Raw genomic sequence first — 21984 nt, 5'->3', positions numbered from 1 at the left:
TATTGTCACCCTCCTTATTTAACTTATATGCAGAGTACATCATGAGAAACGCTGGGCTGGATGAAACACAAGATGGAATCAAGACTGCCAGGAGAAATATCAATAACCTCATATATATGCAGATGACACCACCCTTATGGCAGAAAGTGAAGAGGAGCTAAAGAACCTCTTGTTGAAAGTGAAAGAGGAGAGTGAAAAAGTTGGCTTAAAACTCAATATTCATCATGGCATCTGGTCCCATCACTTTATGGCAAGCAGATGGGGAAACAATGGAAACAGTGACAGACTTTATTTTGGGGGGCTCCAAAATCACTGCAGATGGTGACTGCAGCCATGAAATTCAAAGACGCTTGCTCCTTGGAAGGAAAGTTATGACGAACCTAGACAGCATATTAAAAAGCAGAGACATTACTTTGCCAACAAAGGTCCATTTATTCAAAGCTATGGTTTTTCCAGTAGTCATGTATGGATGTGAGAGTTGGAGTATAAAGAAAGCTGAGAGCCGAAGAATTGACGCTTTTGAACTGTGGTGTTGGAGAAGACTCTTGAGAGTCCGTTGGACTGAAAGGAGATCCAACCAGTCCATCCCAAAGGACATCAGTCCTTACTATTCATTGGAAGGACTGATCCAATACTTTGGCCACCTGATGTGAAGAACTGACTCACTGGAAAAGACCCTGATGCTGGGACATAAAGATTGAAGGCAGGAGGAGAAGGAGACGACAGAGGATGAGAAGGCTGGATGTCATCACTGACTCAGTGGACAAGAGGTTGAGTAAACTCCAAGAGTTAGTGATGGACAAGGAGGGCTGGCATGCTGCAGTCCATGTGGTCGCAAAGAGTCAGACACAACTGAGTGACTGAACTGAACTGATATATGAAAGAAGTATACTATAGAGTAATGCTTATTAACTGAGTCATATAATTATGGATTATTTTATTTTTCTTTAAAATTTCAGTGTTTACATAACTTCTACAGTAAACATCCATTAATTTGATGATCAATGAAAAAATACATATAATTTAATATAATAAAGAGGCCACAGACTTCTAACATTGCTAAGTGCTTATTATAAAGTTTTAGGTTAAAAATCAGCAATAGACAAAAAAAGTAATTGTACTCTCTTCTACATATAGGAAAATGCTTACTATACTAAAATGTAAATTGTAGCTATTTTTGGACCTATACTGATTTTATTAATTATGTAGACACACATATGCAGTAGTACATACATATATGTGTACATATTCACACACACACACACACACACACACACATATACATATATATCCTCTCTTCCAAGGGAATTCAGGTCCTGATCCTTTCTCACTAATTATCTCGAAACCAGCAAGGTTAGGTTCTAGTCTTGGTATTTAACCACTATAATGCTGTGTGACCTACTGAATCTTCTGAACCTAGTATCTGGAATAGCTAATTTCACATTTCTGAGAAACACCACAAAAATTAAATAACAACAGACATAAAACATGCAAGTAAGAAATTAAGAAAAACAGTACATGGATTATTAAAATTAATTGAAGAAAACCAACCTAAAACAAATAAATGTGTTTTGGTTTTTCAGGCTGGTGAAAATGTCAATGTTGGGGAAGGATGTCGAGCGGTAATTACTGCCTAGTGACAGCATAGGAGCCGGAAGACTGTGGTACACAACTTAATTTGTGGTTTTTGACTGAAGCTGCTAAACCTAAAATAAAAATGTAAAACGAAAAAGAAAAAGCCAAGTAAGGTCTGTAACTAAGGGGGAGGGAGGGAACTGAAATCTGTGTTTGTTACTTTAGCCTGCTGTCAGGGATCTGCCCGTCCCCCAGAATGCACTTTCGTAAAATAACAATCACCAGGTTCTGGCAGGGAGGCAGCCCCCAGCGGCAGGGGAGTGCCTGCCTGACACTGCATATGGTCTCTTTCCTCTGCTCCTGGGGAGGAAGGACAGAGAAGGAGGGGAGGAGAAGTCTCACCACTGCAACACTCAAATGGCCGTGACCCACAGAATCTCCCCCGTGACCCACAGAGTCGCCCCCGTGACACGCAGAGTCTCCACCGTGACCCACAGTGTCTTCACCATGACCCAGAGTCTCCCCTGTGACCCAGAGTCTCCCCCGTGACCCACAGAGTGTCCACCGTTACCCCCAGACTCTCCACCATGACCCACAGAGTCTCCACCATGACCCACAGAGTCTCCACTATGACCCAGAGTCTCCACCGTGACCCACAGTTTCCACGGTGACCCACAGAGTCTCCATGGTGACCCACAGAATTTCCATCATGACCCACAGAATTTCCATTGTGACCCACAGAGTCTCCACCTGACCCATAGAGTTTCCACCTTGACCTATAGAGTCTCCCACCGACAGTCCCAGGAGCTAGAGGAACAATTCAGGTTGAGAGCTTTTGTTACTGGATGGCAACAAGTGAAGAGGGGGGAAGTGCCCATGTAGAGGACCTGAGTTTGTGGCAGAGCTTTGCCCTCTATTGCGTTACCTTCAGCAGCTTCACTCAAGTGCAAACAAGCTTGCTTTACTGAGATCATGATTATGCAATACTTCACAGCGTTCCTCTGCCCAGTGGTTATTATGGGCCAATCAGGCCTCTATACATAGGAGAAACAAGAACAAACGTGACCAAAAATGAGTTACAGAAGTAAAACAGGAGCTTGTCGAATTGAAAAACATGGCAAACGTTTACAGGAGAAAAGAATCTCCCTGAATGTTTAGGAGTTTTTTCTTTCAAACTTCATCTTTAAAATAGTATTTATTTTCTTTTTTAAATGTAAGTACCACAAGAGAGACTTTCCTGGTCGTCCAGTGGTTGAGAATCTCGCAAAGTAAAGGACATGGGTTAGATCCCTGGTTGGGGAACTAAGATCCCACGTGCCAGGGGGCAACTAAGCCCACATGTCCTCTTGAGCTTGTCCACTGTGAGGAAGACCCCACATGACTCAATGAAGATCATGCATGTGCAACTAAGACCCGATGAAGCCAAATTAGCAAATAAACTAATATTAAAAACAGGATTTCATTACCCACCCCTCCAATATCACTAAAACTTCACAACTCAACATATATCCACCCACCAGCAATGTCAGCATCCCTGGGGAGCCCGATAGGAATAGAGAACCTCAGGCCTCATGCCAGACCTCCTGAATCGGTATCTGCATTTCCACAAGATGCCCACATGCCCGGTGTGCAGATTCAAGTCTAAGGAGCAGTGACCTAAATCTGATCCCTTATTTCTCAAGTGTCACCTGGATCGGCCCTTTCTCTTGCTTTTCACTGCCATTACTCTAGTTCAGATCCTATCACAAGACCATTTTTTTCAAAAGTCACACCTGATTTATTTATGGACTCCTTCTTACACTCATTTATTCGTCAAATATTTACTGGCACATACTTAGTGTTAGGCTAGTTTGAGTGCTCCGGAGAAAACATTTTCACTTGGAAGATAGACGGGAGGCATACAAGTATGGATGGTTTATGGGGAACAAACAGCAGTTCCATTTTGCTGGCATATCCATGGAAAACGGAAAGAGGATGAGAAATTGAAAGACCAGGATCAACATCTCACAATGGCCACTTGTCAACAGTGCTCTTCCCAACTCTGATCAATGACGCAGCATTGGCACACATTTATCTATCTATACGGTGGTTTAGGCGCTAAGCTGTGTCCCACTCTAGCGATTGCATGGACTATAGCCTGCCAGGCTCCTCTGTCCATGGGATTCTCCAGGTAAGAATACTGGAGTGGGTTGCCATTTCCTTCTCTAGGGGATCTTCCCCACCCAGGGACTGAATCCAAGTCTCCTGCATTGCAGGCAGATTCTTTGTCAAGTGAGCTATGAGAGAAGCCCAAATCTAGATATACCCTGAATTCTTATTTACTTTACCCTTTTCTTTAAACTGCCTCACTTCTTTTTACTCCACATATCTGTATTTGAAAAGAAATTTATACTAGTACTAAAAATGGAAAATGAGTTATCATTTGCCTAAAGAAGTTGGCCATAAAAGTAAAACGGAAATAAAATAATGTTAATAACAGCTCTAAAGACTGAGCCTGAGGCTTAATATCTTTTTTTGCAAATAAAGGAAATTAATAAGAGATAGGGTGTGTTCAAGACAAACTAAAACAGTTTGATATAATCAAATGGAACACACATTTCCTATTCCACTAAAGCCACTGTGTGTGCACTCCCATCGCCCCTGCAGGGCTCTTCTCAAGCCTTGGAATCCATCCTAATGCCAACTATCCATTTCTCTAGAGCAAGCCAAGTGCCTTCAGGTTCTGCCACTCTCCCCTCCAGAATTCTAAGCACTGTCACCTGCTTTGATCTCTTCTCTCTCTGTACTTTGAATAGGCCATCAAAGGTATGCAACTCAGCAGTGAATGCTCACTCATCACGTGGTGTGTTGGTCCTACCTCTAAAACTTGGCGCTGAGCTCTCATAAGAGAAGGACGGGCCCCTATTGAGAGAGAGATAAATTTATGCAGATGACGGTTAGACTTGTACCCCTTGGGGAGCCACCTAGAATCCATCTGAGGTGTCAGGAGCCATTGAAAAGCTTAGACATCGACCCTTCAAATCGCGGCACTAAATCTTCCTACCATGCCTCCCAATAGCTTTCTTGCAGAAGCTTTTGAGAGACGGCTTTTCACTCCAGAGACCACAATCAAGCCCATTAGGGCTGGGGGTGCCCGGTCTTACTCCATGATGCCACCTCTGAACGTGTTCAGCACAATTAGCAACCATTCTTTCCTCAAGTGGTGTGAAGCATTTACTAAGCCCAGGAGACTAGGATGAGACAAGCATTAATGACAGCACGGTACCCTTATAGTACCCTTACAGACTTCTGTAAAGGGCCATCCCTGAAACTGCATTCTTCTGATTGCTGCTTCCCTTCTAAAGCATTGCCTCCAATGACTAAAGTCATTGCACTTTTTAGAGTGGATGTACCAGGATTCAGAAGAGCTCCCTTCAGCCTCCCTCCCGAGAGGTGTACACTCAACAGACATCTCCCTCCATCTATCTGTCTCACCTGTCCTCACTTTACTTTGCTCCTTCTCTCCAAATCTTTGCCACTTTTCCTTTTAAAAAAAAATAGTAGAAAATACACTGAACTTGGAGTGAAAAAGCCTCAAATAGCCATTATCTGGCCACTAACTTTCCTTTTGATTTGGACATTTTTTTTTAATTTAAAAATTACTGATCAACAACTAAATGTCATACACTTTAAAGAAAAATCACTTTGAGTCTCTTAATTTTTTATTCTTTATCTGGAAAACAAATAATGTAAAAGTCTCTAAGCTATTTTATTTTTTACTCTCAAATTATCTTATCTACTGGAGTCATTTGGCCATTATTTCCCTTGTCAGCACATTCGCCAATTTTTATAAACAGGAATGGAGAAGCAAGAGCCATCTTTGTATATCTCTGTTCCAAGATACATTTCCTCTAAAGTGCACAGATATTATTGCTATCTTCAAAAGTCTCCCTACACACAGGCATTAGTCCCAAGATGATACAGACAGAACTCACTCTGAGAACAAATACAGCTAAGTGCATAGCACCAAAGTGCTGGTTTCTCCAAGCCCAACCATAAGCTATGCTGTGCAGTTACCAGTGTGTGCTCTAAATTCAGTTCAGTTCAGTCACTCAGTCATGTCCGACTCTTTGCGACTCCATGAAACGCAGCACACCAGGCCTCCCTGTCCATCTCCAACTCCAGGAGTCCATCCAAACCCGTGTTCATTGAGTCGGTGAAGCCATCCAACCATCTCATCCTCTGTCATCCCCTTCTCCTCCTGCCCTCAATCTTTCCCAGCAACAAGATCTTTTCAAATGAGTCAGCTCTTCGCATCAGGTGGCCAAAATATTGGAGTTTCAGCTTCAACATCAGTGCTTCCAAAGAACACCTAGGACTGATCTGCTTTAGGATGGACTGGTTGGATCTCCTTGCAGTCCAAGGGACTCTCAAGAGTCTTCTCCAACACCACAGTTCAAAAGCATCAATTCTTTGGGCCTCAGCTTTCCTTATAGTCCAACTCTCACATCCATACATGACCACTGGAAAAACCATAGCCTTAACTAGATGGACCTTTGTTGGCAAAGTAATGTCTCTGCTTTTGAATATGCTGTCTAGGTTGGTCATAACTTTCCTTCCAAGGAGTAAGTGTCTTTAAATTTCATGGCTGCAGTCACCATCTGCAGTGATTTTGGAGCCCAGCACACTGTGTGTGCTCTGGGACCAGCCAAATTGGGGTTCAGTTCCTGGTCTGTAATGATTAATTTTGTGTGATCTTTTGATTGAGCTTAGGAATCCCCAAACAGCTGGTAAGACATCATTTCAGGGTGTGTCTGAGACGGGGTTTCTAGAAGAGGTTAATATTTGAATTGGTGAACCGAATAAAGTAGATGAACCTCCCCAAGATGGGTGGGTATCATTCCATCCACTGAGGGCCCAAACATAACAAAAAGGCAGAGGGGAGCAATTTGCTCTCTCTGCCTGAACTGGTGCATCCATCTTCTCCTGCCTTTGGACATCAGCTCTCTGTTTCTCAGACCTTTTGGTCTCAGACTGAATTATACCACCAACTTTCCTGACATGCAGACGCTAAATCATGACAGTTCTTGGACTCCATAGTCATAATATGAGCCAATTCCTAAAAGAAATCTCTCTGGGTGTATGTGTTTATATATGTGTATATCTCTCCTATGGGTTCTGCTTTTCTGGAGAACCGTAATACATACACCCAACACTTATCAGAGTTGTGCAACCCTGAATTCATTTCTTACTGTTTTAAGTCACAGTTTAGTTATCACAAAAATGGGGATATCAACACAATCTAAATCACAGTGTTGCTTTAAGAGTTAACATCTTATTACCAAAGCCCATTATCCAGTGGTATTAATGCATCCTATTATCACACCTGTACACATATAGATCCCTTAGCAACACTGATGCACGCATGGACCTGGAGACACTCTGCCTGTTCATCACCTAGCAATAAAAAGAGACAGGAAACCCCCATGCAGTTCCTTTTTTATTTCCAAAACAATGAAGACCTACAGGCCAAAACCTGTGATTCTGTACTCTGGACACTAGTCAGCCATACAACATGTCCTATGTTTAGTTTGGTTTTTGTTTTTGTTTTAAATCTCTGAGCCTCTGCTAACACTGTTTCTGCCCCCAAATTGCTACTGCCCTCCCACGATCACCTTCTCAGTAGCTTGGTCGTCTCCCTATTCTGAATCTCCTCCTAACTTCACCTGTGTTGTCCTTGCTCTGTTCTGACTTTTGGTGTGATCATGTGTCCTTGTCACTGCTTTCTGATCTTTGGAGTTATGCCTTGAGTTCAGGATAATGCACGGAAGTGAAGTCTACTAAAGTGAGCGGACTAGACCTAAAAGCGACTGGGGCCTTCTGATTATAGCATCTATCTTCAAAGTGCTTCTCCCTAGAGAATGACTAAGTTTCAATCACTGGGTAGCTCAGAAGAAGAGAAGCCAATTAGTAATTGCTGTGGGTTGAACTGTCTTTTAAAAATATATGTTCAAGTCCTAATTCCCAGTGCCTATAAATGTGACTTTATTTGGAGATAAGTTCTTTATAGAAGTGAGTTAAAGTTAAGTTAACTTCAAGTTAACTTAAGTCATACTGGATAGGGTTTGGCCCTAAAAGGGGAATCTTGACACAGAGATAGCCACACACAGAGGAAGACGGCTCTGTGATGACAGAGGCAGAAAGTGGAGTGAAGCCTCTACCAACCAAGAAATGCCTAGGATTCCTGGAAACGAGCAGATGCTAGGAAGGAGCAAGAAAGGATACCCTTCTAGATCTTCCAAGACAGCACGGCCCTGCCAGTGCCAGGACTGGCTTACTTCTAGCCTCTAGAACTGTGAGGTAATTGACTTCTGTTGCTTTAAGTCACCCAGTTTATTAACTTTAAATATTGTTTTACAACTGCCCTACGTAACTGGTAGGTAGTCACTCAGTCATATCTGACTCTTTGTGACACTATGGACTATAGCCTGCCAGGTGCCTCTGGAGTTCTTCAGACTTCCATGGAGTTCTCTAGGCAAGAACACTGGATTTGGTTGCCATTTCTTTCTCCAGAGGATCTTCCTGATCTAGGGGTCAAACCCAGGTCTCCCTCATGGCAGGAAGATTCTTTACCATCTGAGCCACCAACATTTGCCATATTCCACATGCTCAAAAGATACCCTACTTGAAGTGTATTTTTCTAAAATTATCTCACTATTACATCATTATACTTTTTGAGATGAGGTGAAACATCGAACAGTTCATCTCTTATTCATAATTAGACCCTGAGAAACATTCCACCACTCTCAACCTTGAAATTATATAAAATAAGTCCATAAATATGTATTTACAAACACTTTATACATTCTGTTCCACAGAATACTGTAGTCACTATCCATAGTCTCCAGGGTTAAAATAAGGCTATAGATTTAACAGCACCAATCGGGAAGCTTTCTGACAATTTCCATTCCCCTGGTTCAAATGATTACAGACAAATACTGTCATTTTAGTGCCAAAGTCTGTTCCTGAAATATGTAAATATTAATTACATGCTTACTAAGTACCTGCACTGTGTCAGCTCTTTAAAGGTAGAAACTATATTCCAGCTTGGTTGCTCTCCATAGTGACCTATTTACATATGTTTGTATGTCATTTTAGTGCCAAAGTCTGTTCCTGAAATATGTAAATATTAATTACATGCTTACTAAGTACCTGCACTGTGTCAGCTCTTTAAAGGTAGAAACTATATTCCAGCTTGGTTGCTCTCCATAGTGACCTATTTACATATGTTTGTATGTACTTATATCTAAATAGATCTATATATATATCTTTCTTCTATTTTTGCCAGTAAAATAACCTTTTCTGGTTCTTATTCTGTAGAGATCCCTTATGCAACTGGAAGAATAAGGTCTTGCTAAACTTGCACTTACTATATAATGCTTTCCACTGATAATCCATGACTAAGGTTCTCTATTAAAATAAATGAGCCTTAGATCAATAGTATGTCTCTGCCATCTTATAAGAACTTTTTCTTGTACAGAGAATTCTGGTTTTCTCTAACTTAAATTGAGCCCAAGGACAGGTACAGGATGGATGCTCTTTTATCTCTTATAAGGCTTAGAATATAATGAAACTAACAGTATCCCTGGTAATTCACTCATACAATCATGAAAGCACGATAAGGAAACTCTCAGCACACGGAGATGATACAAAGAAAAGCAAATATTGCCAGAGGAATAAACTTATTTACAGATACATTTCTCCTTCCCAAGGGACTCAAACTCGTATACTGCCCTAACTGTTGTGTTAACAATTTCTCTAGTTACACAACCTATACTTTTTTTCCACCTTTGCAAGCATAATTGTGTTCTATTGCATTGTCATCTAGTTAGTTTTAAGGTTTTTCTCTGATGTTTCCTGTTAGGGAACCAAGTAAAAGACACACTTTAAATGTGGAAATTTCTGTTAGTTCCACATGAATTATCATTGTCCTTACTACAGGTGCTGGTGTGTTAAGGACTGCAGGCGCCAGGCTGACATCACTTCCCTTTATATGATGCTGGGCAAACCCATGTCCCTAGCTCATCAGGATGTACAGTCTAGCTCAAGGATGGCAAATGGGTTTCATAACACCTCCCAACACTGATCAAACGGTAGTTTCTCTCTTCTGCATTTTCCTTCAAAGAATTTTGAGACTGAGTCTGGAGTCTCAGAAAACAAAAACGCCGCATCAGCTATCTTTCTACACTGGGGAGGAATGTGAAAACAGCTCTCACTTTCCCAAGTGTTTGCCAATTCTGATTTCTTTGGGAAGATGAAACGAATTTCACTGAAACAATTAGCAACCAACACAGACACAGACAGGACACACTGCGGCTTGTTGCACTTTGAAAGTATGATGGGCAGGTCCTATGGTGATCCTCAATGCTCCTCCTCACCTCCAGATGTTCACACCTTTGTGTAATTTCCTCTCTTTGCATGTGACTTACTTCTCAACAACAAATTACAGCAAAGGTGATGAGACCTAACTTGTGTGATTACATTAATAAATACATAACTGGACTTTCTTTAGTGGGCTTCAAAAAAGCAGGTTGGTTTACAACTGTGAACCACCTATGGAAAGCTCCACATGTCAAGGGACTCAGTTGTGTCCAACTCTTCATGACCCAATGGACTGTATAGTCCATGGAATTCTCCAGGCCAGAATACTGGAGTGGGTAGTCTTTCCTTCTCCAGGGGATCTTCCCAACCCAGGGATAGAACCCAGGTCTCTCCTCATTGCAGGCAGATTCTTAACCAGCTGAGCCACAAGGGAAACCCAGGGCAACCTCTAAAAACCTCAGTCCTAAAACCGCAAGGAACTGAATACTGGAAACAACCATGTGAGTTCAGAGGACGATTCCAAGTCTCACATGAGATCACAGCCCTGGCTGACAACTTGATTGAGCCTTGTGGGGACTTAAAGCAGTTGGGTTCCAACCAACCCGTGGCTGGACTTAAGGCCTCCAGACACTATGAGGTGATAAGCCTGTGTCAGTTGAAGCAGTTAGGTCCATGGTAATTAGTCATGCAACAAGGGAGCTAATAAGAGAGTTGCTGGAAAATTATGTTGGAAGATAAGTATAATTTGAGAGTGGAGGATCTTTTCTTAGACAGCCATCATGGCAGCACAAGGAGGAATGACGCATGAGGTGAGTTGGGGAGACAGCGCTCACAAATCCTGCCCAAGATACGAAGGGAATGAGTGACAAGCTGGGTTTCAAACTCAGCTAGGTCTAGCTGACTGCGAAGCCCATGTTCCTTCTAAGACGCTACATGCTGCTGAGCTGAAATCACAAATCTGTGTTGGATAATGAGCCCCCTTTATTGCAGCGCTGGGCCCTCTCCTGCGACTGCTCCTCTACATTGCAGAACCTACAGAGACAACGCACTGAACCCAAAGAAGACGACAACGCGGGGATGCGGGAGTCCAAGAGCTGGCTCGTCACATGGAACTGAATCCGATTCAGACATCGGCAACCAACTCTGCATACCCCTGTCCTTCAGACCTAGGCCTCAAGGCAGAAATGATCCATAAATGGAGAGGAGTAAGATACTTGGAAATTTTTGTTGTTGTTGTTGTTGTTTTTAAGTAAATTTTTTTGCAGTGTAATTGGTTAGGTATACTACTGTAAATATTTTCCTTTTGCAAACTAAACTATAGGTATATAAGCTAGATAAATTATTTTGCTTATGCAGCTCAATGAACTTTTGTCCTTCCCATTGCTGGTTTTTGCTCTTATTCTGCTTTAACAGAAGCTGTTCAAACTGAAGACAACTAGAGGTCCTATAGCAACAAATATTTGTCAAAGAACATTCCTAATGACCATATCCCTTCTTTAGTATGTCATCTTGAGCTGGAAGAATGTCTCAAACCCAAAGCTGAGTTACCTCTCACTGGAAGTTCCTCTGGCACTAAGTCAAACCAAGAACTGCTTCATGGACTGGGTCCTGAGTCTCTGTAAATACTACCTCCTTCAGCTAGAGGTATTTCAGGCAGCCTCACGGCTCCCAGGCATAGTTACAGACTGTTAAAGTTCTTTTTTAAATAAAAAAAATTATCCACATGGATTTTCTTTCATTTTTTCCGGTTCTTAAGGTTGTTTTCATCATAATTACTGAGACGTTCAGAGAACACTTCAACTACTGATACAGCCTAGTAGGTAAGAGGTCTCAGCAGGCTAAAGATATGCAGACCAAAACAAAGAAAAGTCAGGTGAGCTTGTGCAAAGAATCAATGAGTGGAGTAAAGGCAACAGCTTTCAATATGTATTCATCCAATAAACATTTACTGAAAACACTTTGGTCAATAAAATGTATTTTACTAGTGAGTACCAGTACAAAGATGAGGAAACCACTGTTCCCCATCCCGTGCTGACTCTGGTAGGGGAAATCGACTTGTCAGGGAATCACTGTAACACATGGAGTCCATTTAAGGACTGATGTGGGAGCTATGGTCTTCCCCACTAGCTCAGTGGTAAAGAATCCGTCTGCAAGGCAGGAGACCTGGGTTCGATCCCTGGGTAGGAAATATCCCCTGGAGGAGAGTATGGCAACCCACTCTACTATTCTTGACTGGAAAATCCCACGGGCAGTGGAGCCTGATGGGCTATAATCCACGGCCTCACAAAGAGTCGGGCACAACCTAAGTGACTGAGCATGCACACATGCATACAGGGACTCTAAAGTATGCCTGAGGAAGACCCTTTCCAAGAGGAGCAGCTACTTGGCTCTTTAAGGCTGATTAAACGTATGCTAGGCAAACAGAAGGGGGAGAGTAATTAGGAAGAAGGTATGGTGTACCACCCTTTCTTTCCCAGTGGAGATGACCTTAGCATGAATTCAGTTCCCTCTCTCCAGCTGGACAGCCAGGTGGGCAGCCAACTGAAGGCTGAATAATCTTCTACCCAGTCCCTTCAGGCAGTCAGTTTAGTCGCTCAGTTGTGTCCGACTCTTTTTGACTCCATGGACTGCTACACACCAGGCTTCCCTGTCCATCACCAACTCCTGGAGCTTACTCAAACTCATGTCCATTGAGTCAGTGATGCCATCCAACCATCTCATCCTCTGTCATCCCCTTCTCCTTCAGCCTTCAATCCCTCCCAGCATCAGGGTCTTTTCCAATGAGTCAGTTCTTCACATCAGGTGGCCAAAGTATTGGAGTTTCAGCTTCAGCATCAGTCCTTGCAATGAATATTCAGGACTGATTTCCTTTAGGATGGACTAGTTGGATCTTCTTGTAGTCCAAAGGACTCTCAAGAGTCTTCTCCAACACCACAGTTCAAAAGCATCAATTCTTTGGCACTCAGCTTTGCCAGGAGCCAGCACGGGAGATTCCACCCATGACAAGGTCATGCAGGACTCAAGGAAATCCCTAGGCCATCCGACCCATGACAAGGTCATGTGGAAGAGTCCTGATGAGCAAGGCCTCAGGACTCAACGGACCCCCGGACCTGCTCGAGCATCTACCCCTGAACCAGAATCTGTCTGTCTTACTATTTTATGTCTTTCACCAGCTCTTCTGACATTAGCAGGGGTCTGTCCCTGACCAAAAGAGTTAACTTTGGGCTTTAGTTTCTAAATCTCCTGGGAATGAAAGGAGTGTTTCAAACCCTCTGTTAGCATTCTAGCTTACATGGCAGCTTTATCCAGACTCTTGCAACATTGTTGGGCCTATGCAATGCTTGCTGCCAAGTTCTCACATCCCTTATCCATTGTGTTCCTGGGAGTGCATATAGTCAGGATGTAGAAGAAGCAAATAATAGCCTTAGCATTAGCAACATTAGACTTTGAGTTAATAAGTTCTTTCTTTGCTGTAACCCGCTGAATCTTTGCTCCATAAAAATGTAACTCTGTACTTTAAGGGTGATGCAGGCTAAGAATTTAAGAAGAAACACTTTAAGGAAAAATCATTGTTCTGGTGTTCTGGCTGACCAACCTTTATCAAAAGGAGATCATGGAATATCAACAGGCCTCCGGAATAGAAGATGATGTACAGAAAATAAGACATTTGCAGGAAGGAACCTGATATCGATGAAAGTTATTACTGATGGAATGTTGAGTTGACTCTGCATTTTTCACCTTGCTGTATGTATAACTCAGGGTATAAAAGCCCCGAGAAGAATAAAGTAATGGGCCTCGCTTGAAGAAGCTGGTCACCCCATGTCTCTTTCTTTATCTCTTTATCTATCTTTCTTCATTCGCTGATGTCGTCCATCCTGAGGATATCCCTGGACTCTGCTGAGGCTGGACCTCGGCACAGCTTTCTTCGTAGTCCAACTCTCACATCTATACATGACTACTGGAAAAACCATAGCTTTGATTAGATGGACCGTTGCTGGTAAAGTAATGTCTCTGCTTTTTAATATGCTGTCCAGGTGGGTCATAGATTTTCTTTCAAGAGCAAGTGTCTTTTAATTTCTTGGCTGCAGTCACCATCTGCAGTGATTCCGGAGCCTCCCCCCAACACACACACACAAAAGTCTCTCACTGTTTCCATTGTTTCCCCATCTATTTGCCGTGAAGTGATGGGACCTGATGCCAGGTAGCAAAAACACGTTTTGTGTTTCAGTAGCAAAACACATTTTGTCTTACTTCTAGTTTGGGAGTCATGACAGGATTATACAGGTACCTCCCAGGTGTTGACTGTTCAGCCCTTTACTAGAGCGGGGCAGACTGGTACAGTCACCTGGATGCCCGTCAGGCAGTCAAGGGACCATGGAAGGCAGCTGGCTGAATGAGGTCTTACGGTGTGCTCCTCAGGAAAGCTTTTGGAAGCCTGATCTAATTCACCACCTCTTCTTTTGTATTATCTCAGCCCTGAGTATTTTCTCACAATTTTCTATGCTCAGGAAATGGCCACACTCTCCTCTGTAAGTTGCTTCTCAGCACTCATTCTAAACTTCTCCCCAAGCCAGCAGTCACTTAGGCAAAGCGGGAGAAAAATTCCTCACATTCTTACAGAATGTCTTAGGCTTAGCACTTGTTATTCTTTATGGAGCCAGAGCAAATCAATCGCATACGGCTAAACCAAACAATAAAAGATAAATGAAGAAAGAAGTGAAAAGTTGCTGTTGTTTCCCATGTGTTGTTTTGGAGTCTGACAGACAGCTTCATGCTCAGACGACTATGAGCTCAGAGGACATTTCAGCTGAGACACAGGAAGCCTGATGGTGTCAGGAAGGCAGTAAGCCCTCCTGGAAGGAGTTGTTGGCCTACCTGGAATGTACCTTCTCCTCAGTAGCTACTCTAGCCCCTGGTCAGCTCTCTTCTTTAACCATTTGGATCCTTACTTCTAACAGCATCAGGAAATACATAATTTTCTAATAGAATATCTAATTTCTGTTGTTTTGAAGGTGATGTTTTTGCTTCCCTCCTTCTGCTCTTAATTAACTTGCAAATTATATGCACAATCCATATCTTAACTGTGAATAGGAGTGATCATTAGGAGCACCCAGGAGTCTCACAGCTCACCTGGGAGCTCTAATTTTCTCATGCACTGATTGTATGATCTTGGGCAAATTGTACAGTAGAGCATGGGTCCCCAACCTCCAGGACCTAATGCCTGATGACCTGAGGTGGAGCTGATGTAATAATAATAGAAATAAAGCACAAAAATAAATGCAATGCACTTGAATCATTCCAAAACCATCCCACCGCTCTCCTGCTCCATGGAAAAGTTGTCTTCCATGAAACCAGCCCCAGGTGCCAAAAAGGTTGGGGACTGCTGCAGCAGTGAACTTTAGATGGATCTAACGCCCATTCCCTCAGGGAATGCTCCTGAGGAACTGACATCTGGTGTCACAGTCAACTATGAGAAACGTTCTGAGTTGCTTGGCACTCATCACTCAAGGCTGGTGAACAGGCCAGCCAGGAGGTTGACAGAATTTCTTTCAAGAACAGGGAGGCGTAGAGGCAGAAGTGCCTGGAAATGAACCCCCACCTGGAGAACTGTAAGGCAGTGTCTCGTACCCAGTGGAATCCTTGTCTCAGACAGGTGATGCGTCCACGGCTGCCTGCCCCAAGGTGCGCACTGGGAGACCTGAGAATCCGCACGTCTCTCTTGCAGCTGCTGCTTTCAGAGCTGTCCACTATACCACCTCTGTATGCTGCTGTGTCCTTTGTTATTAAAGAAACTTAATATCCTCGACGGAGCCTACTGGCATCTTTCCATCAATCATGTCACCATGCCATTGTGACAGCCATATACTTTCTAAGCTTGAATTTTCTTTCCTGCAAAATAAGGATAATATCCCTATGTACTCATGAATTTATTTTTCATCCATGTACTTACTGAGAAGATTAAAAGAGACAATTCCTATAGAGTCCTCAGCACAGTTCTAGGCACTTAGCTATAATTATAAATAGAAGTATGACTACATTATGTACCATATATTATGGGCTTCCCTGGTGACTCAGACGGTAAACAATCTGCCTGCAATGCAGGAGACCCAAATTCAGGAAGATCCCCTGGAGAAGGAAATGGCAACCACTCCAGTATTCTTACCAGGAGAATTATAAGCAAGAATGGACAGTGGAGCCTGATGAGCTACAGTCCATGGGGTCACAAAGAGTTGGGCAAGACTGAGTGACTAACACACACATCATATATTATGTAAGTGCATAACTACATATTTATATGCAAATATAAACTGCAATTCAATTTTTAAATACATCAATAAATAACATTTTTCTTTTGCTGAGAATCTGCCAGTATGCCAAGATCAAGATTGTGGGGAGAAATAACAACAACCTCAGATATGCAGATGATACCACTCTAAAGGCAGAAAGAGAAGAGGTGCTAAAAGAACCTCTTGATGAAGGTGAAAGAAGAGACTGAAAAAACTGGCTAAAACTCAGCATTCAGAAAACTAAGATCATGGCATCCAGTCTCATCACTTCATGGCAAATAGGGAAAAAGTGAAACAGTGACAATTTTCTTGGGCTCCAAAATCAATGCGGACAGTGACTGCAGCCATGAAATTAAAAGATGCTTGCTCCTTGGAAGGAAAGCGGCGACAAATCCACGGAGCATGTTGAAAAGCAAAGATAACATTTGGCCAACAAAAGTCTGTATAGTCAAAGCTATTGTTTTTCCAGTAGTCATGTACAGATGTGAGAGCTGGACCGTAAAGAAGGCCAAGCACTGAAGAATTGATGCTTTTCAATTGTGGGGCTGGAGAAGACTGCCCAGAGTCTTGACTGCAAGATCAAACCAGTCAGTCCTCACGAAAATCAGTCCTGAATACTCACTGGAAAGACTGATGCGGAAGGTCCACTACTTTGGGCACCTGCTGCAAAGAGCCGACTCATTGGAAAACACACTGACACTGGGGAAAATTGAGAGCAGGAAGAGAAAGGGGCGACAGAGGATGAGATTCCTGGATGGCATCACTGAGTCAGTACACATGAGTTTGAGCAAACTCTGGAAGACAGTGAAGGACAGGGAAGCCTGGCGTGCTGCGGTCCACGGGGTTGCAAAGAGTTAGACACGACTGAGCGACTGGACAGCAATAACAACCAATACATCACACACTGTATGTGTATTGTCCCAAATGTTTACAACAATGCTTCAAGGTATGTAATCATTACTTCCTTTGAAGATTTGGGGAAGTGAAACCTCAGAAAGGCATGTAATTATTTCAAGATCACCCAGCTAGTAAGTCATAAACCAGGATCTAACTGCTTTTGTTCTATTATATCTATTTTCTTTACAATTAAAACCCAAAGAATATTGCTCCTAAATATGTGTTAAGGTTCCTATTTATGTAGTGGGTTAGCAGCAAAGGGATCAGTGTTGTCTTTAATCTGCATTTTGCTGTATACTTTGTTTTCATAAATTTCAAGACTGCATGCAATGGCACAACATTCCCTTCTACCCTTGCACCAACACATGCCAACACTCCTGTTTTACCAACTTGCACTCCACTGAACCACAGCTTCTTTAGAAAATAAACCATTAGGAAGCAAAATTTTAGACAGTGTTGCAAGCTCTTATACAGTCATCAAAACATCAGTTCAGGTGTTACTGTTTTTATAAAGCCTACATTGACCTGACCTGACAATGGGCCCTCTTCCAACCGTAACACTGGTGCAAGACTATGTTAGCTTTAACGATAATTAGTATAGCTAGAATTTATTGAACACTGACTACATAGTCAGGCAATATTCTAAGTGTTCTCCATGCCTTATCCCATCTAACCATTATCCTAAGAGATAAACAGTATCATTTCCTTCACTTTTCATCTAAGGAAACTGGTCAGATACTGATTAGGTGTCCGTTTCCCCGTCCCTTGGACAATGAGTTCTTCACTTTCTTAAGACACAGAGACTGTGTCTTACTCATCTCTCTTTTCATCCAATAGCCACTTGTTGACATCTCCAATGGCCTAGGCTGCAGACATCACCACACTTATAATTACAGAAAATATGTGGTTTGTAGTAGTGTAAGCTCCATCATTCGAGTGAGGAAGCTGAGGCTCAAAGAGATGAGGCAACTTTCTCAGAGGCAGAGTCACAGTTGGCCTATGCCTGTCCACTGCCTTATCCAACTCTGTCCCTCATGTTGGATATTTTCATTCCTAAACTGGAATGCTTTTCAATTTTAAAGACTGCAAGAATAAAATGAATGAATAGCACACTTTGCAGTAGGTGGCAGGCTCAGGGAGATGTGTTATATGCTAGAAGTTAGGAGCCATCAACTGATCACGACTTCCTGAGAAGCAGGGCTTGGTCCATCACAGACAATGATGCTTTTATAGGAAACAAACATTTGAGAACCACTATTTATCAATAATTCAGTGGTTAAGAAGATGGTCTTTGGAGAAAGACAGATCTGGCTTTGACTCCCTGCTGCTACTTTCTCTATGGGTGGCCGGAGGCTAGGCATCTAACCCATCGGAACTTCAATTTCCTCATATGAAAATGAGGATAACAACCCCCCAATTTGATGTGAATTTTTATGAGGGTTCCAATGGGATAATGTACACAAACATATCTGAATAAACTCTACAAGCCATTACGTCCTTGTTATTTCACTTCTCTCCCAGGGTTTATACCAAACACAGTCCAAAAAATGCCCATGGACCCTCATGTCTCACATGTTTACACACAGATATTCCTGAGAGTAGTTTCTACGAAGGGCAGTTTTTCCTTAATCCTGGATAATTCTTCAAATGAGGTCCCGCTGTGTATTTTTCATCAGCCACAGACTTTCATTAACAAAATGATTTTTTTTTTTCAAACTGCTAGGTTTCATTCACAATTCGATCACCCTGATAAGAGTTTACAGATGGGAAAAGACAACAGAATAAAGGTCCAACCTCAGTATTGTTTAGAAATGATATGGTCTCCTCTGGCTGAGCTGAGAAATAAAAGCAGGATGAGTGAAAATGTCATTGAGTTAAACAAGCCAAATATCTTCAGAGAGATTGACTGACTGCACAATCCCCCTGGAAACCAGAGCCACCCGGGTATTCACAAAGCCGCCTTCTTTCATGGACAATCCCCCCATTTTGTTTCATTTTAAATGGATTTTAACTTCTACACTCTCAGCCTGTTGGTAACACAAGAATTTCTCTTGACTTTATTATCAGCAAGAATCCAAATACTAGCTGGATTAATTTCCATTTTCCCAGTCAGAGGATTTTTCTTAGGATACCCAGGACTTAAGAAGAAATACACATTGTAAACAGTCAGGAGGGAGAAGAATGATATATTAAGGGATTTGCGTTCATTTTTGTCCTTTCCTGTGGTTGAATTCTCAGGGAAGATTCTCTTTGATTATTAACATTCCCCCAGTTCCAGATACGGCATTCTAGGGTAATAACATAATGAAATGCACTGAAGTACCTTCAATTTATATGAAACAGAAAGTTGCTCAGAAAATTCCAACTATATTATTAAAGTGATCTAAACTGCTCTGTTTGGTTATTACAACTCTGAAAAGCAAAGGAAATAGAGGTCAATGACTAACACCTTGTTGAAACAGACATTCACCTCCTCTTTTCCAGGCCAGGATGCCTCCCACTTCCTCACGCTGATATTCTCCTCAGAAAATTCTAACCCTTTCCACTTCCACAGGCACGTCATTCCTTTAGTCTTGACTCGCTAGTCAAAGGGCTTCTGAGAAAAAATTTGTGGACAGATTTTTTTATTTAGACTGCATTTCACCACTAGGTAGTCACACAATATTCACCATATGAAATTGTACAATATACCAGAGATAATATGTGCAAACCTCGTGGTCTTGATGACAACCAAACCAAGCAAAGCCCAGATGACTCAGGCTGGCTGTAGTCCGCCTTGCCATTTCCATGGTCAATTCCTGCCCTATATAGAAACCTACTTATCACTACATATCATGGGTATTTCCCCCTCTGTGTCATTGCCTTTGCTCTCCCCTCTAACTGGAATGCCTTTCATCCCTTATTTAACCAAAGGAAAAAGGTATTCATTCATTCACTATATATTAAGCACCTACTATGTGCCAGGCCAGTCCTGTGGCCACAGGGGCAATAGCAGTCTGCAGGGCTGCTACAAGCTGCTAAGGACTCCACAGTCCACAGGACTGTAAAAGGTCAGTTTTCATTCCAATCCCAAAGAAAGGCAAAGCCAAAGAAAGCTCAAACTACAGCACAATTGTACTCATTTCACACACTAGCAAGGTAATGCTCAAAATCCTTCAAGCTAGGCTTCAATAGTATGTGAACTGAGAACTTTCAGATGTTGAAGATGGATTTAGAAAAAGCAGAGGAACCAGAAATCAAATGCCAACATCTACTGGATCATAGGAAAAGCAAGAAAATTCCAGAAAAATCATCTACTTCTGCTTTATTGACTCTACCAAAGCCTTTGACTGTGTGAATCACAGCAAACTGTGGAAAATTCTGAAAGAGATAGGAATACCAGACCACCTTACCTGCCTCCTGAGAAACCTGTATGCAGGACAAGAAGAAACAGTTAGAGACATACATGGACTGATTCAAAATTGGGAAAGGAGTACTTCAAGGTTATATATTGTCACCTTGTTTATTTAACTTATATGTAGAAGACATCATGTGAAATGCCAGGCTGGATGAATCACAGACTGGAATCAAGATTGCTGGGAGGAATATCAATAACCTCAGATGTGCAGATGAGGCAGAAAAGTGAAAAGGAACGAAAAGGCCTCTTGATGTGGATAAAAGAGCACAGTGAAGAAGCTGGCTTAAAACTCAACATTCAAAAAACTAAGATCGTGGCATCTGGTCCCATCACTGCATGGCAAATAGATGGGGAAACAATGGAAAGAGTGACAGATTTTATTTTCTTGAGCTCTAAAATCCCTGCAGACAGTGACTGCAGCTGTGAAATTCAGATGTTTGGCCTTGGAAGAAAAGCTATTTCAAATCTAGACAGCATATTAAAAAGCAGAGAAATTCCTTTGCCAACAAAGGTCCATCTAGCCAAAGCTATGTTTTTATCCAGTAGTCATGTACCGATGCGAGAGTTGGAACATAAAGAAGGCTAAGCATTCAAGACTTGATGCTTTTGAACTATGATGTTGGAGAAGACTATGGAGAGTCCCCTGGATTGCAAGAAGATCAAACCAGTCAACCCTAAAGGAAATCAACACCAAATATTCATTGGAAGGACTGACGCTAAAGCTGAAACTCCAATACTTTGGCCACCTGATACAAAGAACAGACTCACTGGAAAAAGACTCCGATGCTGGGAAAGATTGAAGGCAAGAGGAGAAGGGGATGACAGAGGATGAGATGATTGGATGGCATCACCAATTCAATGGACATGAGTTTGAGTAAACTCTGGGAGATGGTGAAGGACGGGGAAGCCTGGTGTGCTGCAGTCCATGGGGTTGCAGAGAGAAAGACACGGCTGAGCGACTGAACAACAACTCTGTGCCATACACTGAGGATACACCAGTAATTAGGTAATTCTGCTCACTTACAAAAGGACAGGCTCCAGATCCACACCACCTGGGTGGGAATTCTGGCCTTGCTTTCATTGGACTCTGGGATTTTTCACAAGCTTCCTAATCTTTCAATGCTTTTGTTTCTCCTCTGTGAAGTGGGGATTCTATTGGGAAGCATCTTCCAGAAACGCCATGGGTTTTAAATGACTTAACATCAGCCATGGGCAAGAGCTGACAGCCAGTAAGCACTCAATAATTAAACTACTCTCATAATTAACTGCTTAGCCAGGTCCTAATTTTCCTTCCAAGACTGAGTTGAACTTATGCTCCTCTGTGAAGATCTTCCTTGATTACCTCCACCCAGGGATCTGTATGCTTCTTCCTTTCAACGAACATTTACTTACTGGATTGAAAATAGGATTTATCTTCCATGTCAACCCTGATAAATAAATGACGATTGCCTAGAGTCAAGGTTATGA

The 21984-nt window shown here is 42.2% G+C and overlaps 1 protein-coding gene across 1 annotated transcript in view; it reads right to left on the bottom strand.

The window, feature by feature from the left end:
* NRXN3 (neurexin 3) overlaps positions 1–21984 on the bottom strand; it is a 1753959-nt gene that overhangs the window by 1180756 nt on the left and 551219 nt on the right. The gene's annotated exons all lie outside the window — the stretch shown is intronic.

The sequence above is a fragment of the Budorcas taxicolor genome, chromosome 10 (assembly GCF_023091745.1).
Source record: "Budorcas taxicolor isolate Tak-1 chromosome 10, Takin1.1, whole genome shotgun sequence".
In the NCBI taxonomy this organism is placed as follows: domain Eukaryota; kingdom Metazoa; phylum Chordata; class Mammalia; order Artiodactyla; family Bovidae; genus Budorcas; species Budorcas taxicolor.
This window is presented reverse-complemented; position numbering and strand designations above follow the sequence as displayed.